This window comes from Cryptomeria japonica, chromosome 3 (assembly GCF_030272615.1).
Source record: "Cryptomeria japonica chromosome 3, Sugi_1.0, whole genome shotgun sequence".
NCBI lineage: Eukaryota > Viridiplantae > Streptophyta > Pinopsida > Cupressales > Cupressaceae > Cryptomeria > Cryptomeria japonica.
Window position 1 is genome coordinate 403,105,599 of NC_081407.1, and position 18,345 is coordinate 403,123,943.

Consider the following 18,345-nt stretch of genomic DNA (forward strand, 5'->3'; position numbering starts at 1 on the left):
TTTCCTCTCCCACCAACTCTTCCTCCCTCCCTCTTTCTCTCCCTCCCAGCAAAAGATGTTGAGTGCAGATGCTAAATGGCATCAACAAAACTGCCCTCATCATAGTGTCTAAAAAAATACTTAAGGAGGCAAACAATTGGAGTGAGATGATTATAAGCGCCATCAACTATGCATTTGAATTATTCTGAGTGCATTCAGCTTGAGTGAATCGGGCAGATTCATTAAGGATAGCTCATTAAATAGTCAGATTTGCATCTGTTGGATTAGGCACTAAACGTAGGGCTTCACATTAGACTTCAGTTAGTGACTGTGATTAGTCACCAATCAGATAAGTATATCTGATATATGCTCATGTAATCCGAACATTATATTGAAAGCTTTGATCTAAACTTAATGTTGGGTTTCCCCTCCAATCTGGAGGTTTTCCTAGGGTAATCTGCATGTGTTGTCTTATGTTTTTTCTTGTATTATTTATTTATGAGTGAGTGAACTCACAAAGTTGGTTCCCACTTTTTGGTACGTCCTGATTTTTGTTGAAATAGTACATTTTTTAGAAAATACAATGATTTAAGCTTTAAGAGGTCCCATTTGAAGTAATTAATTGAAGAGAGTTAAATCAAAGGCTCTTAGATCAAAATTTCTTGGATAGAACCTCTCTACTTCTAAATCATACTTGCAATGGAGTCTCCTTTGCATATATCAAATGCTGATAAAAAACCAATTTTATATTAGCTTTTGGAGGGTCAAATTAATTCATTTTATTTTTATTTTTTTTAGGTATTTAGTCCTTATTATAAGCTTTCCAAATAGTATAACTTTTAATATATTTAATTTCATTAATATATTTTTATTTTATTTCTTATGAATGTAGGTTTTTCACTGAGCATGAACTTCTTTGTTCAATGCATTGGGAAAAATAGTAAACTAATTCAAAAAAATTCTGAAAAATATCTATGCACTAGGTATTGGTGTTTTCTTTCTAAAAAAAAGAAAATTGAATTTTGATATATATAGAACAAGTTATGTGTTCAAACGTACACCTATATCTGAATTATAATTAGTCGAACTTCAAAACTTAATAAAATGAAAAATATTCAAAACATCACTATCAAACCAACTGCATGCCCTGGGTATTCATGTTACAAACCAAAATTCAAAAGAATTAAGCTTTTATCATTTATAGAAAAAAAATTATGCATTTCGGGATACACATCACTCTTAAAAAATGTTGTTTGTTGTAAAAAACTACTTTTTGAGGGAGATGGAAAAATTAATAAAATTTTATTCAAACAAATTTGAAAAAAACATATTTAGAATCTACAAACAAGATGCTAAAAATCGCTAGTTTATATCATCTTCAAATTTTTAACGGCTTAAAAGTTATAGGTGTCAGAAAGTGAAGGCTTTTTTCAAAATATTCATCTAAGTGTCAAAGTTGGTCAAAAAGTGGGAACGAGTATTGTGAATTCACCCGAGTTTTATTATTACTTTTGATCACTAAAATTATCACCTTCTATATAAGTGAGAGTGTTCCTTAAGGTGTTCATAGTGATCCTTGAGAATGCAATGAACTCATAATTTTAGTAATTCACTATGTTACAAGTAAGATAAAATTACTTGGAGAAGTGAGGACACGTTTGAATTTTATAAGGTGTCTAGAGTTTCTTCCTAGAGGGGATCTTACTAGTATATTGATGATAATAGATTATTTATTAGATTTTTTTCCTATTCAATTTTCCACAAGGTAAATCACTTGCATTATGTCCTTTTCATGTGGTGTTTCTTTTAAATCTAGTATGTAATTGCTAACTAAATTTTCAATTTGAATAAAGGGCCTTTTCACTTACCCAATTTATTTGATTCAAGTCCTCCTGAGGTAAATGCCATGATATTGGACAAAATGAAAAACTAATCATAACCCAGGTTCCTAGAAAAATGAGTAAACAATTTCATCCCACGGCAGGCATAGTCCACATTTATAAATTACAAATTTACCAAAAATCAAGGGGGCAAATGCAAAAAATTGTATGATCTCTTTGCAGTTACCCAAAATATGTGATGTTTTGATTAATTAGAAAATTAGGTTTTAAGGACCCGAAATCTTTTACATAAAGATCAAAAGAAATATCATCAAAGATCAACTAGACCAGCATAAAGACAACAAACAAAAGACTGGCAAGAAAGCCAGCAACCCGAACGGATGGCAAAAAACTAGGAACAACAAAGTAGAAAAAAATGGAAAGAAAGACCCAGATAGCTAACAACACCTACAAAGACTTAAGAAGTTCAACAGCCTTGATGACCAACAGGTCATAATTCGCCGAAACAACTTTGAGCTCTTCAATTTCCTTGTTTCGCTTTTTCTCTCTCTTCTTGCCTCTGGTCCTCGTGCGTGGTCCTTGCACACTTTCCACGCCCTCCATGTCAGTTTCCTTTTCTAGGGATCCCTTCTCATTCTCCAGCTTACTGATCAGGAATTTGATGTTGTCAGTCGAGGCCTTCATAATGTTATAACTATGTTCAGCAATGCTTCTGAGACAGGTATCGATTTTGTTGAGTCTGTTTTCAGCTTCCACCATTCTCTAGTCCCTAACAGTGTCATTGTTTTTTATTTCCTCCTGGGCCTTCTCCACTTGCTCAAACCTTCGATTGAAGGCGTCCCTAATCTCTTCAGCTCTGGAAATAGTCTTTCCCAAATCATCAACATGCTTAGCCACGAATTTACCTTCACCGATGCTAATAGTCTCCAGAATTTGAATCCTATGACTCAAGTTCTTGTTTTCCTCCAAAACTTTCTTGTGACTGTTTATGAGTCAGTCAAGGGTGTCCACAAACCCCTTCAACCCCTCAACAGAAGGGTTAGAAGGGGGGATTTTTTCACCAACCTTGGCCTGATCAGTTTTGGGGTCTTCACCACCGGTATTTTGTTCGGCATCACCACCAACACTTTGGTGGAAAACATCCCCCGTAATCTCCTCCTCAACATTTTGGTCCGCATCTGAATCCTTGCTCTTCTCTTTGTCCTCCGTCTTTGGCTCAGAATTTCCCTGCGTTTTCTGATTTTTCCTTTTTTGAGAAGAAGATTTAGGTTTCTTCTTCTGAGGGGACGGAGAATCATCCTTCTCAAAGTCCTCAGAGACCTCCAAGGAGGAGGAAGAATGAATCTGGAAGACCTTCTCTTTTCTTTCTTTCTTGCCCTTGGAAGAGGACGGCTTACTGCTCTCCTGTTTTCTTTTCTTACCCAATTCAACCTCAGAGTCCTCTAGGCTCTCCTTAGTCTCACTTTTCAAATCACTGACAGAATCCTCACCCACAGAAAATTCAGATTCCGACCCTTCCTCCTCAAATTCAGAGACAGAAAGTTGGGGGCGGGTGATTTTATTAGCTTTAATATGTTCATAGATTAGAACCATTAGACCTTGGTGCATAGAAATGTCTCCCTTAGGGTTCTCTTTGTGGGCTTTGATAGTGGCATTCATTGAGAAATTAGGAAATAGGGCATGTTAACTTTGTCTTCATACCTAAAGTGGTTGAGCAGCACAAAATGGTAGTCGTAGACTTTGGTAAATCTGCCATCCAGAGTGATGTAGCGCATGATTGCAAACAGAACCTCCCTCCAAGGCTTAACAATAACTAGGTGCTTCTTCTCCTTAGTAGTTTCAGGGTATCGCTCGATGGCCTCCTTGCTAAGCTTTCTATCCTTGTAGAAATTAATTCCCTCCCTCCGGAGACCCATCACCTGAGCAATGAGGTCTTTGTCAATGATGATAGTTTGATCTTCCATTTTCAGGGTGCCCTTCCTCCAATTTTTGGTTAAAAACTTAGTGATTTTAGCATCCCTCCCATGGAGTCTTTCCATGTACTTCGTTAGCCCACCCTTCTACAAGATACTCTATATTTCCTCCTTTTGTTTCCATTCTTTACAATTATTGGGCTCGTAGCAGTGCTTGTTACCTCCCATGATTTCACAGCTCAAACCAGAAACTTGAGAGTTGCAGATAGCTAATGGAAAGAAATCTCTAGATGCGGCCCCAAAAACCTAGAAAGTGTGGGAGAAGGTGGCATTCGTCTTATCATTATTGGTATTGACACAATAATAATTAATATTAGTCCTCAAAGTCATGTCATTAATCATTATATAATCCATTTAAAATCTTTGAGGTGCAGTTAGATCTATCCATGAATATGATCGATCTGGCATCATTAAGAAGATCATCTTCACCCTTCCAGGTAATCATGTTGTCATGAGTGACCACCATGTTAGCTGCCCAATCAGCGGGTCCATTTTCTTCCCGATAAATGTGGGAGATAAAACATTTATCAAAGGTTTTAATAAGATCCCTAGTAGCCTTAATAATATTGTTAACAGTCCATGAGGTTTGGTAATTCCTTTAAGGCAGTTAATGATATTATTAGACTCCCCCTCGATCCAGAGATAAGGACAGTTCCACCTTTTAGACAGAAGGATGCCTTGGAGAGCAGTCATAGCTTCCGCCATATGGTTAGTTTGGTAACCTATAGGAACAACAACAATTTCCTTACAAATGCCATTTTCATCTCTAAGAATTGCACAACATCCCGCTAGTCCAGGATTGCCTTTAGCAGCACCATCAAAGTTGATTTTGAACCATCCAGGAGGGGGAGAGTACCACTTAGCTTCTAGTCTCTTACTTTGTTTAGTATCAATCCTTATAGCACTCTTCAGGTTCCAGGAGTTGAGGATGCGAGCTTCTGAGCAATTGACAGGAGTGCAAGGTTCTCCAATGGTCCCGAGGTTCTCCACTATAGCCCTTTGAATTTTCTAAAAAACAACGGCTTGGGGGAGAGAAGTATCCCTGAAGATGCAGTTGTTCCTTTCTTTCCAAATCCCCCATAGGATGTGAGGAAGAGAGAGTTACCACAAAGTTCTCAAAGAGGGATTAGACCAATGGTAGCTCCAAGAATGGAACGTCTTGAATAGAGTTAGGGAACACCCATACCATACAAAAATTCTTAAGAAAGCTTTCCCAGATAGAGACAATGAAAGAACAGTGAATAGCCAAGTGCTCCACAGACTCTTCCTCCTCATGATACAAAACACACCTATTGGGGAGATTAAAATCTCTAATCTTTAGGTTGTCTAGAGTCAAAATTTTATTTTGGAGGATAGTCCAGTAGAAGATATTGATCTTCGGAATAAGACCCTTGATTCAAGCTTTAGACCACAAGGGGTTCTCTGAGGGGGCTGGAATCAGCACTCCATACATGGAAGAAAAAGTAAGGTTGCCTTTGGGCTCAAGTTTCCAAATAAGAATATCTTCTTCATTATTCAACCAAGCAGAAAACAGGTGTTACTTGAGATTGATGAGGCCAGGTTGTATACCTTAAATATTTTGCCATTTGTCACCTATCCAGTACCCCTCAACCAAGGAACCAAAAACTATTTTACAAGGGGCAGCAAAAGGGGCCTAATCAGGGATTTCCAGAAAAGGCTTATCAAGCAACCAGGGATCTTCCCAAAATCTAACTTTCCTACCATTACCAACTCTCCATTTAACCCCTTTAGCTATGCTATCTTTACACTTGAAGCATGGTTTCAAATGTGAGAGTCATTGAAGCTGAAATCAAAGTTGATGAAAGAGAAAAGAGATGAAGACAAGAGAGGATACTTACTTCTCCAAATTTCACACCACTCACTGTCAGAGTGGAATAGTCTCCACATATGTTTGGACAAAAAAGCTTCATTGAGAGTCCCGATTCTCCTCAGACCCAGACCACCCTTTTTTTTTGATCTACAAACCTTGTCCCAAACCACTAAAGCCATTCTCTTCTTTTCCTCAACCCCAGACCAAATAAAAAATTTTTGGACTTTTTCAATAGCATTAGCAAACTTAACAGGGATTCTGAAGAGACTAAGTGCATAAATAGGAATACTTTGAAGGGATTCTTTAAGATGTTGTAACTTGCCAGCTTGACTTAAGAGAGAACCTTTCCAACCAGCAAGCTTTCTTTGAAATTTATCCACCAAAGAACTCCAAAAGGAATCAAGGGGAGAGATGCCCAGGGGGAGGCCAAGGTAGGTAGCAGGAAGAACAACAATCTGACATTCCAGAATTTTGCTAATTCTATGTTGTCTTTTCTCAAGAGTGTTGATGAAAAACACTTCACTTTTAACCTAGTTGATAAGATGGCCAGAAGCAGATGCATACTTGCATAGGGTGTCCTTTAGGATTCTGGCTTCTGAAATACTAAAATCCCCCATAATGATGGTATCATCCATAAATTACTAGTGGGATCAAGTGTGATCAGCAGAAGAGGGTTGAAGACCTTTAAAGATACCTCTAGTCACCATACTTTCCATGTAACTTCTAAAGCATTCAGCCATAATGATGAAGAGAATAGGGGAGATGGGATCCCCTTGCCTCAAACCTTTGGAGGCTTTAAAAAAAGGGGAGGGGAAGTCGTTAACAAGAATAGAAAAGGAGGCAAAGGAGAGAAGTTGCTTGACGAAGTCCACACATTTGTTAGAGAAGCCAAAAGCCAAGAGAACCTTCATGAGGAAGGACTAGTCCACCCGGTCATAAGCCTTGGAGAGATCAAGCTTGAGAATAAAACCCTTCTTCTTGGCCATAACAAGGGAATGAATACTCTCATGGATAGTAATGATGGAATCAATAATTTGCCTTCCTGTCACAAAACCATTCTACTGAAGACTGATCAGGGAGGGAAGGACATTCAAGAGTCTGGAGGTGAGGACCTTGGAAATAATCTTATAGAAAGAGTTGCATAAACTGATAGGCTTGAACTTATCCATGGAGTCAGCTCCTTGAATTTTGGGGATCAAAGAAATGAAGGTGCCATTAATTTCTTTTAGTAATCTTCTTGCCCCAAAAAATTATTTAACCCCATTGGAGACATCTTTCCCATCAATATCCCAGAACTCTTGGAAGAAGAAAATAGGGAAACCATCAGGACCAGGAGCTTTATTTCCCTCAAAAGAAAAGATAGCATTTCTGATCTCCAAGTCTAAAAGGATGGATGTCAAAAAAACATTCTTATGCTCATCAATAAGGCACAAATTGTTCTAGAGGAAGGCATTTTGAGCATCATCATCCAAGCTTTGATCCCTACAAAGAAGATCAGAGAAAAAATGGTTTGCCTCATTTCTAATCTCCTCCTCCTTGACTAGATCCACATTGTCCACCATCAGTTATTTGATCCTATTAGCAGCTTTGTGTTTGATAGTCAGCATATGAAAGAATCTGGTGTTCTTATCCCCTTCCTTCAGCCAAATACATCTATATCTTTTCTTCCAAAAAGCTTCTTCTTTTGCAATGATATCATGGTATCCATTGAGGATCTTATTTTCTTCTGCAATTGTAACAGTGGAAAATCCATCCTTCTAGATTTAGACCTGAATTTTGTTGAGGTCTTCCTAAATTTTTCCTTTGGCCTCAAAAATATTCCCAAAGCTGGATTTATTCCAGGTCCTTATGTTATCTTTTATGCTTTTAAGTTTCTTCACAACTCTATACATGGCAGTACCCTCAACTTGAATGTTCCACTAATCCTGAATTTTATGAGTCAGATCCGGATGTAATGTCCACATTTTTTCAAACCTAAAGGAAAAATGCTTTCTCCTATTGATAGGGTCAGCAATAAGAGTTATAGGGTAGTGGTCTGACCCAACACGAATCTATTTATAGGGTGGTGATGTTGAATCTATTTCTATTTATAATTCTTTGATGTATAATGAGAGTATCATTAATCATGTTAATACTGTTTGGTATTCTAATTCATCCCCTGCTCAATGGGGCAAGTTGTTTAAGAATATTTGGAACTCTCTTGTTGCTCCTAAAAAGAAATTTTTTAAATGGTTGCTTCTACTTGATAAGTTACCTATCATATCTAAACATTCTAATGATGATTTGTGTAACATTTGCAAGATTAAAGAGATAGTTTGACATGTTTTCTTTAACTGCTCTATAGCTAAGGAGGTTTGGAAGTTGTTTGGGTTTATTATTCCTTGGCATATTAGCATACTTGATGTTGTATCTAGTTTTATTAAAGGACTTAAAAAAGACACTAATTAGTTTTGGAATTTTCTTTCATGTGAAATTCTTTGGTACATTTGGAGGATTAGAAATTTAGAGAAGTATCAAAGGATAGAAAGGGCCCTTACTGAGTCTTTTTGTAGACTCACATTTCATACTCAGATTACAAAACTTTGGTCTATAACCTTTACAAACTAAGAAAAACTATGTCACAAGTACAAAAGTCTTATTAGAACTAGTTATAAAGAACTTGCAATGTTAGTTATGAAATGAGGTTTCAGTATAATATACCAAATTGAAATACTTAAACATAGAAAAATTACAAAACGAACCAAAACCATTGAACGTTCAACACAGTAACATCATGAATAACAGTCATTGACAGATCACAAGAGCAACAACCATATTACAACAATGTCAAAGCACTCTGATAAGATCTGTTAGCACATAATTTTTCAAATTAATTATTCTCTTAAAAATGTTATTCTCTTATATTTTTTCTTTTGATTTTATACATTGAACACTTTCTATCATAAAAATAGTTACAGATAGGTTTTATGTGACGGCTTACATGGATGAGCTTTCACTTTGACAAGTCTTGCCAAAATGTATATTTCAAAAGCATCTCAGGGAACATAATGAGAAAAAGAATAGCTCCTATGTATGTTAGAGGTTTTGTTCAGTTTATATTGAATCCATTAAGCAAATTATTAATATTTGTATTCCTAAGAAGAAGTAAAAGTTGCAAATAATTGAAAATTGCATTATCGGGTTAAGTTATTCCGATAAGAACACTTGAACAAAAAATACCAACATTTGATGAGGGTATCAAATACTGATAAAGGCAACGAAGAAAATCCATCGATGAAGGTTATAACAAAAAGAAGGCCATCGACATAACCAAAGGGATTGGGATGTGTTATTTTGAGTTACCTTGATGCCCGAAAAGGCATCGGTAAAGCATGTACCGATGGAACATACTTAATCGAGAAAGCTTTGCCTATCATTTTAATTCATCCCAAGCTATCCCTATACCTAATGGAAGATTTGTTTGATTAAGTGGATCAAGGATGTCATCGGGAAGACCCATGACGATGAAACTGACTACAACGGGAAGAGTTGCACCAAAGGAGAAAGTCATCGGGGAAACAATGCTCATCACTATGATATCTAATGATCTAACCTGACGCCCGATGGGAGGATCGAGTTGACTTACACTGATACAGCAGAAGATAAGTTATCGGCTAAGGATATCCTGATAAAGGAGAGTAAACTACCAAAATAAAAGAAGGGTTTTACAAGTGGCACCAAAAGAAAGTGTACATTGGAGAGACACATGTCATCGATTCGTTGCCATATCTGAATTCAAAACCAAAATAGTGATTTCTTATTTAATGCTTGCAGCAGGTACATCTATGGTTCACACGAGGCAATTTTATGAGAAACTCATCAATGCAAATCTGTATGTAGATGTATTGGTCATGTAAACTAAAATTGCCTAATCTAAGTGTCACACAAGTGAAAGATAATTCACAGAGAGAATACATTGAGTTTCTGAAAACCAGAGTGAAGAATTGTGATTACAGAGGTGGACACTTCAAGTTCAAATGGAAAGAAAAGGGCATCAAAGAGCTCAGAATATAAGGCAAAGAAGACTAAGATAGAGGATGTGCCTCCTATTAGAAGACTGAATCAAGACATGATTTAGCAAATGCAAGCACCCGGCCCGAATTCCAGAAGGTCGAAGCAACACCTACCTGGAAGGGACTAGTTGGAAGATAGATACAAAGAGGTTGAGGATGTCTGGACTAAGGTGAGGAGACAAAAATTGTTCATGTTACATTATCTAAGAAGAAACAAGGAAATGTCGCTTTGTAATCCTTGGATGATGAATTTGGGTAAGTTAACTGTCCTGAATGTCTTTGTGAACATAAGGTTGTTGGAGGTTCTGATTAGAAATTACAATTTCGTGAAGAAATACATTCAATTCCCAAATGGTGATGCATTCATTAGGTTTTCTGCAGGTACTGTGATGAAGTTCTTAATTTAGATCCCAACCCTAACAAACCCTTGTCCTTTGGGGAGTTAGAGGAAGAATATCTTAGGATGGAAATTACATACATTGGTTGGAAAATTGCTATTCATAAATGGCATCTAGGGAAATTGACTGAGGAAGATGGGTCACCATTTAGCATTGATTTATTTAGACACTACTTGCAATATACATACATGTCATGCGAGCAAGTAGGAGGAGTCAAGGTGCCTGATTTGGCGAGTATAGGACCATTGGTTTTATCTTCTGACATACAAATGTATGAGCCCAGACCTTTTGACTATGCTGCATATCTGGTAGAGAAGTTACATGAAGGTTTTCTAAACCTTAAAGATAATAGGAACCCTACCTTCAAATTTCATTCACTACATTTGGTTTTGTTTTATGGACATGTGAAGGGTTTGTGGTGAGAAGATTTAAAATTGAATACAACGAACAGGGAAGGTGAAGAAAAACCTATGCAATTATGGACATCTCTTTGGGATTCTTGGTATATGATCCAATTATATTAAGTTTGAAGAACTTATAGTGAAACCACTGTACAAGATATATGGGGCTCCATGTGAAGGATCTATCTTTGATGGAATTAAGATATTTTTATGTTGAAATGTGGCGACTGATCAAAAAAGTACTATACACTCAGCACGTATCCTTACGAGGGTCCGAGGCCAGGCCAGGCCCTGGGCAGGGGTTCAGGGGCGGCAGCCCCCGAGAAAAAAAATTTTGGGTATTTTTTTTTTATGAAAACCGGCATTGTAATAAAACCCTAAAAAGGCCGACTTTATTTTTGCCCTAAAAATGCATGTTATAAGCGGCTGGGATACTTAAGGCATTGTAAGGTTGATGTATTGTTTTTGCTGGATAATAAGAAAGATTGGACGACTGTGTATGGTGGACGTAACCCATTCTGGGTGAACCACATTAAATCTCTGTGTTATCTGTGTCCTATTTTATTTCTTTATCTTTTGTATTTAAATTTGCATATAATTGTTAGTTCATATTTGCTTCGGATCTGCTTGAAACCCTAACAATTGGTATCAGAGCAAGGTATTATGTAAATTGGTAGGACTCCCAGATTTGAGTGGGAGCAATGGAGGATTCCAAATTCAAGGTCGAAAAGTTCAACGGCCAGAATTATCAGTTATGGAAAATGCAGATGGAGGATTACATGTATTAAAAGGATTTGTGGTGGCCATTGGAAGGAAAGGCAAAGAAAGCGACCACAATGTCAAATGAAGAGTGGGACATTTTAGATAGAAAGGCACTGGGATCCATTCGATTGTACCTTGCACCGTCTGTAGCATTCAATATAATAGAAGCAAAAATGGTTGTAGATTTGATGGCAACATTGGCTAAATTGTATGAGAAACCCTCGGCTTCGAATAAGGTATTTCTTATGAAGCGTTTGTTTAATTTGAAAATGAGTGAGGGATTTGTAGCGGAGCACTTAAATGAATTTAATACAATTACTAGTCAATTGTCTTCAGTAAAAATTACCTTTGCAGAAGAGGTTAGGGCTCTCTTGATTTTATGTTCTTTGCCAGAAAGCTGGAATAGCTTGGTTATGGTTGTAAGTAACTTTGTCTCTGGTAAAAATACTTTGGTATTTGATGATATTGTTGGTGTTATCCTAAGCAAGGAAATGCGAAGGAAAAGCATAGGTGAGACTCCAACATCATCAAGTAGTGTTTTGAATGTGGAGAACAGAGGAAAATCAAAGGAAAGAGGAAAAGGCCCTTGGAATGAGAAGTCACAAGGGAAGTCAAAGAAAGGACGCTCTCAATCTAGAGGGAAGAAAGATTGCTGGTACTGCGGAAAGCCTGGTCATCTAAAGAAAGACTGTTGGTCTCAGAAAAACAAAGAGGGAGACAAAAATGAAAATGAAAATAAGGAAGCTAATATTGCAAGTAATATTTTACAAGATGCTTTAATCTTATGTTTGGATAATGTTAATGATTCCTGGGTAATAGATTCTGGGGCTTCATTTCATGCTACACCCTATAGAAAATATTTTCTACATTATGTTCAAGGTGATTTTGGACAGGTATTTGGGTGATGATGAGCCCTGTCAAATTGTTGGAAAAGGAAAGATAAAGATCAAGTTGCAGAATGGAAATGACTAGTTTCTGCAGGAGGTAAGACATGTTCCTAACTTAAGAAGAAATTTAATTTCTGTAGGGCAACTAGATAGTGAAGGTTGCATAGTTACCTTCTCAAACAGTATCTGGAAGGTCAGTAAAGGATCATTAGTAGTAGCTAAAGGTGTGAAAGTAGGCACATTATATCTGTGTACTGGTAACACTTACTCTACCTTAGCTGTTACAGATAAAGTTACTGCAGGGACAACAACAATAGATGTTGCAAGAACAGATTCGATAATGTGGCACCATAGACTTGGGCACATGAATGAGAAAGGGATGAAAATCCTTCACTCCAAAAATCTATTGCCAGAACTAAAGAAGATTGATTTAGAGTTCTGTGAAAACTGTGTTTATGGCAAACAGAAAAGAGTCAGATTTATCAAGGTTGGGAAAGAGAAGAAGAGTGAGAAATTAGAGCTTGTGCATTCAGATGTATGGGGACCAGCTCAGGTATCATCTCTTGGTGGCTCTTGTTATTATGTTATTTTTATTGATGACTCAACCAGAAAAACATGGGTATATTTCCTAAAACAAAAATCAGATGTTTTTGAAACTCTTAAGAAATGGAAAGCTTTGGCTGAGAATGAGACAAAAAAAAAGTTGAAATGTCTCAGATCGGATAATGGAGGTGAGTATTGCAGCAAAGCATTTGAAGATTACTACTCCTTAAATGGGATTAGAAAGCATAAGACAGTTCCAAGAACTCCACAGGAAAATGGTGTGTCAGAGAGAATGAATAGGACTATCATGGAATGTGCGAGGAGCATGAGATTGCATGATGGATTGTCCTTACATTTTTGGGCAGATGCTATACATACTGCTGTTTATTTGATAAATAGAGGACCTTCAACCCCTTTGGATGGTGGTATTCTAGAGGAGGCATGGACTGGTAAAAAGGTAAATATTCTTTTCTGAAAACCTTTGGTTGTGAAGCTTTTGTCTATGTTGATAAAGAAAACAGAACCAAGCTTGATGTTAAATCTCAGAAATGTACCTTCATTGGATATGGGATAGATGAATATGGCTATCGGTTATGGAATTTTGAAAATAAGAAAATAACTAGAAGTAGAGATGTTATATTCAATGAGAAGGTTATGTATAAAGAATAGATGCAGGAAAAGAAGCATGAACAGGACAAGCAAGAATATGTGGTGTTGGATGAGATTCCTGAAAATGAAATGCCACAAGTACCTGATGATCAACAACAATAGAATGTCCCACAAACTCCTACAAGTGTTAGACATTCTACGAGGTCAAGTAGACCCCCTGAAAGATTTTCTCCTTCTTTGTATTCTATATTATTAACTGATTCTGGTGAACCAGAAGAATATGAAGAAGCAATGTAGGTGGATGCCAAACAACAGTGGGAGCTAGGCATGAAAGAGGAAATGGACTCCTTGATGAAAAATAAGACTTGGGACTTAGTCTCTTTACCTGCAGAAAAAAGAGCCTTGCCTAACAAATGGGTTTATCGGATGAAGGAGGAGGAAGGAGGTCAGAAAAGATATAAGGTCAGACTTGTGGTAAAAAGTTTTGCACATAAAAAGGGTATAGATTATGATGAAATATTTTCTCCAGTTGTAAAAATGACTTTAATTAGAACTGTACTTAATCTTGTGACTGCAGATGATTTACATCTTGAACAATTAGATGTGAAAATAGTTTTTCTCCATGGAGATATGGAGGAGGAAATTTACATGTTGCAACCATAGGGATATGAGGTCAAAGGTAAGGAGAACTTGGTGTGCAGGTTGAAGAAAAGTCTGTATGGCCTAAAGCAAGCACCCCGACAATGGTATTTAAAATTTGATAGTTTCATGGTTGAACACGGTTATCATAGATGTCATTTTGATCATTTAAGAAATTGGATAATGGTAGTTATATTATCCTGTTGTTTTATGTTGATGACATGCTTGTTGCTGGTTCTAACATGGAACACATAAATGATCTTAAATAGAAATTAGCCAGGTCATTTGCTATGAAGGATTTGGGTGCAGCTAAGCAAATTCTGGGTATGAGGATTACACGGGACAGAAAAAATAGAACCTTGAATTTGTCCCAAAGTGAATATATAAAGAAGGTGTTGAAAAGATTTAACATGCAGGATGCAAAAGCAGTTAGTACACCTTTGGCTAGTTATTTCAAATTGACCAAGGAGATGTGCCCAAAGGCATAGGAAGAAGTAAAGAAAATGTCTAACATCTCATATTCATCAACTGTTGGCAGTTTGATGTATGCAATGGTATGCACAAGGCCAGATATTGCACATGCAATGGGAGTTGTGAGAAGGTTAATGAGTAATCCGAGTATGGAACATTGGAATGTTGTGAAATGGATCCTTCGGTATTTGAAAGGAACCACTACGAAGGCATTATGTTTCAAAGGATCTAATGCTGCTCTGAGTGGATTTGTTGACTCTGATATGGCAGGTGATATTGATTCACGGAGGAGCACTATAGGGTATGTTTTTACTATAGGGGGAACTGCAGTCAGTTGGATTTCTAGGCTGCAAAAGGTTGTTGCACTTTCAACCACTGAAGCTGAGTATGTTGCTGCTACAGAAGCCAGCAAGGAGATGATTTGGTTACAATGTTTTCTAGAGGAATTGGGTCAGACACAGGAGGATCGCCCATTGTATACTGATAGCCAGAGTGCCATTCATCTTGTGAAGAACTCTGCTTTTCATTTAAGGACAAAGCACATTCAGCTCAGGTACCACTTCATCCGAACTATTTTGGAGGAGGGTCAGTTATGGCTTGAGAAGATTCACACAAGTGAGAATTTTGTCGATATGTTCATGAAGGCAGTTCCACAGGAGAAGCTGATTTCTTCATCAATTTCTATTGGTCTTCTTGATTGATAATTGTGGAATTTATACCAGTCGAGTCCTAGTGTTTTATCCAGTGGATGTTGCATGTACAATGGTGTCATGTAATATCAGTCTCCAAGTGGGAGATTGTTTGGTGTAGAGCCTGATCAGTCTCCAAGTGGGAGATTGTTGAAAACATTCAGAGAATAAGTTTACTACATTCAGAGAATAAGGAGTTTAAATTAGATATATAGGGTGTAAATGATGTGTTCATTGGGTCAAGGTTCGATCAAGATGAGGAAGCCTTATTGTTATGGGCTTTATATCCTCCTAATAAAAGACCTAAGATGATTGATGTTGGTAAGGCCTTTGGCCATATGATGAAGCTTAAAGTTGGGGAGATTGATCCCATCATTTCTGCAGATATTGGAGTAGATATCTCAAAGTTTAACAAGGCACAAATGGTCAGGACAGTAAGAGAAAGAAACCAATATAAAGGATTGTATGAAGAAATGCTAAGAAGAAGTGGGAAACCAGTGCCAATGGTTCTTTCTCCTGATAACTCATAATGGAAGAAAAAATGTGAGGAATTACAACAAGAAAACAAGAAGATGCTTAAACATATGCAAAGTGTGAGGACAAATACTGCCTTTGTATTGTTAACCAAAAGATTTGAGACTCTGCACGGCTTTTTGGAAGAGTTCTAGACAGTTTTACATAAGAACGTGGATAATGCAGTCTCACACTATAGGATTCAAAACAAATTGGGGACTAGACTGCATGATAGAACAATAGCCAAAGCAGAAACCGAGGAGATTGAAAAGATAAAGAAGTTTTTGGCAAGACACAATAAATTTGATGAATAGTTACAAATTGAGTATGATGAGTGGAAGCACATAACTCAGCATGGTTTCCCAAAATTGGTTGATAAAAAAGGTGAGATTAAAGATAAGGATAAATGAATCTCAAAATGCTAAAGTCTTCTCAATGTCGCCCTTGATATTGTCTGGACTAATGGAATTGAATTAAAAGAGACTATAGAACAGATGGAGAATTTTGTCACACTGGAGATCATCGTCGGGGACATAATTCATGATGCAGATACATACAAGTCGGAAAAATACCTAGAGCACATTCAGAAATGTAGCAAGATGCTGGGAGATCAGACTTGATTTTTAAAAAGGTCTCAAGAAAATGACAGTTTTTAGGTAGTTAGTCTTTAGTTAGTCTTAGTTAAGTTTAATTCCAAATGAAAGGGTATGCCCTTTCATTGTGGAACTGAATCCTCATCTATATTGTTTACTTTGTCAAGACAATCTTTTATGTGGTACTTATGCAATTTGTTTTCTAAGAAAGACAATATCAAGTTGGTGGATGACAATATTTATTGAAATCAACTGGTTTTATTATCTATTTTCAATATAAAGATCAAGTGTTCTTCATCTTTGATGGTATCTACTTTTTCAATTGATTGATTAGTTCCCTGTGATAAATCTATTCAATTAGATTGCTTCAATGTGCTATCTTATGTTATTGTGATTGAGATTAATTTTCAATTTGAATATCTTTTTGAAGGATTGGTTGGAAAGCTTCAAATTGTCTTATTGGTCTTTCGGAGTAAATTTAAATTCAATAAGACTAACTGCATATTATATTTTGATTACAACTCATATAGATGCCTTTGACGTAATGATCTTGGTTTATTTTCTGGAAATGCCAAACTGGTGAAAAAATATTGTGCTATATGTAATCAGTTGATTATCTTATGTTTATTTCAATACAAAGATCAAGTGTTTTTCATCTCTGATGGTATTTATCTTTTTGATTGTTTGATTAGTTCCCTGTTATAAATCTATCCATTTATATTGTTTCATTGTGTTATCCTATGTTATTATAGTTTGTGTTAAGTTTCGGTTTGATTATCAGTTTGAAGGATTGGATGTCAAGCTTCATTCTATCTTATTGGTCTTTCAGAGGAAAGTTAAATTCAGTAAGGCTAACTGCAACATTATGTCAAGGGTGAAGGCACTGGTCTACTATTGTTTGAAGATAATTTAATCAGGCGTTTTCAGAGTAATCTCAATTAAGAAATCATACTTATAATAAAGTAACCTTTTATTTAAAGCATTCATTTACAAGCAAGCAATTCAAAGTTTTCAATAATTATTTTATTGAAGTGACAATCTCAGGAATCATTTGCCCTCTAATGCACATAAACCTTGGAAACATTCAATTCCAATTAGGCATACTTGACAACAATGGGATTAATACCCATCAAAATTCTCTTCTCAATCTTCAAAACACCCTTACAAGACAACAACTTAATAGACACCAACCATACTTTGAGGAAGACAAACATGAAAAGGCTGCCCTTATCTTGTAATGAAGCTAATCGCTCTAGTCAGTCTCTTGATATTATTGTTACAGAATTATTCTCCAATTTATAGAAAGATCCAACGGTTCAAATAAAATTTATGATAATTCTTCCAAAACTGTTACAGGATAAATGAAAGACAATATTAAGATAAACTATACAAGATACACATTATGAAGAAATCTAGTCAAAATTCTTGATAATATCAAATGAAATATAGTGTTTTATTTTTATTTTTTTAAACAAAAGTGGCAAGCCACTGATATATATATATATATATATATATATATATATATATATATATAAGATAACTGATTCAAGAGCTCAATAGGGAAAGAATTAGGAAGAAAACCCTATACCCTTGCTCAGATAAAATGACCAAAGAGGAAAAGAGGCTATGAGAAGGAGCCCCCCAAAGATCCAAAGAGAGAGATAGAACCTGCCCATAGTACAAGCCTCTTAGAGGCCAAATTTAGAGTGGCAGGTCGGGAAAAGTCTGAAAGAAAACTTAAAAAACTACCCCCACAACTGGTTATCATGAAAACTTGGAAAGCGGAATTCTAGTTGTCGGAACATTCTAGAGCTGTCACGACCGGTTACTGGTTGTGTTATACCGAAACTTAGAAACCAGTATGTTGTCCTCTTAACTAGTTCATAGAAGAGCCTCCATTACCGGTACTAGTCGGCAGGTTAAGAAGGTGACTCCGTGACCGGTTCTGTTATACCAGTGGGAACAAATGAATAGACCAAGACCGGTAATAACAAGGAGCAGTCAAAAAGTTTTGGGTCATATCGATTGCCAACATATTTTCTTACACATCAAAATGGAGCATGTTCTAAGAAGCAAAAAAAAATAGAGCTAGAATTACTTTACTCGTCCATGGCTGCACCATCCTGGGTTTGAATTTCAGGGGCATCGAAGGCTGGAATGTTTA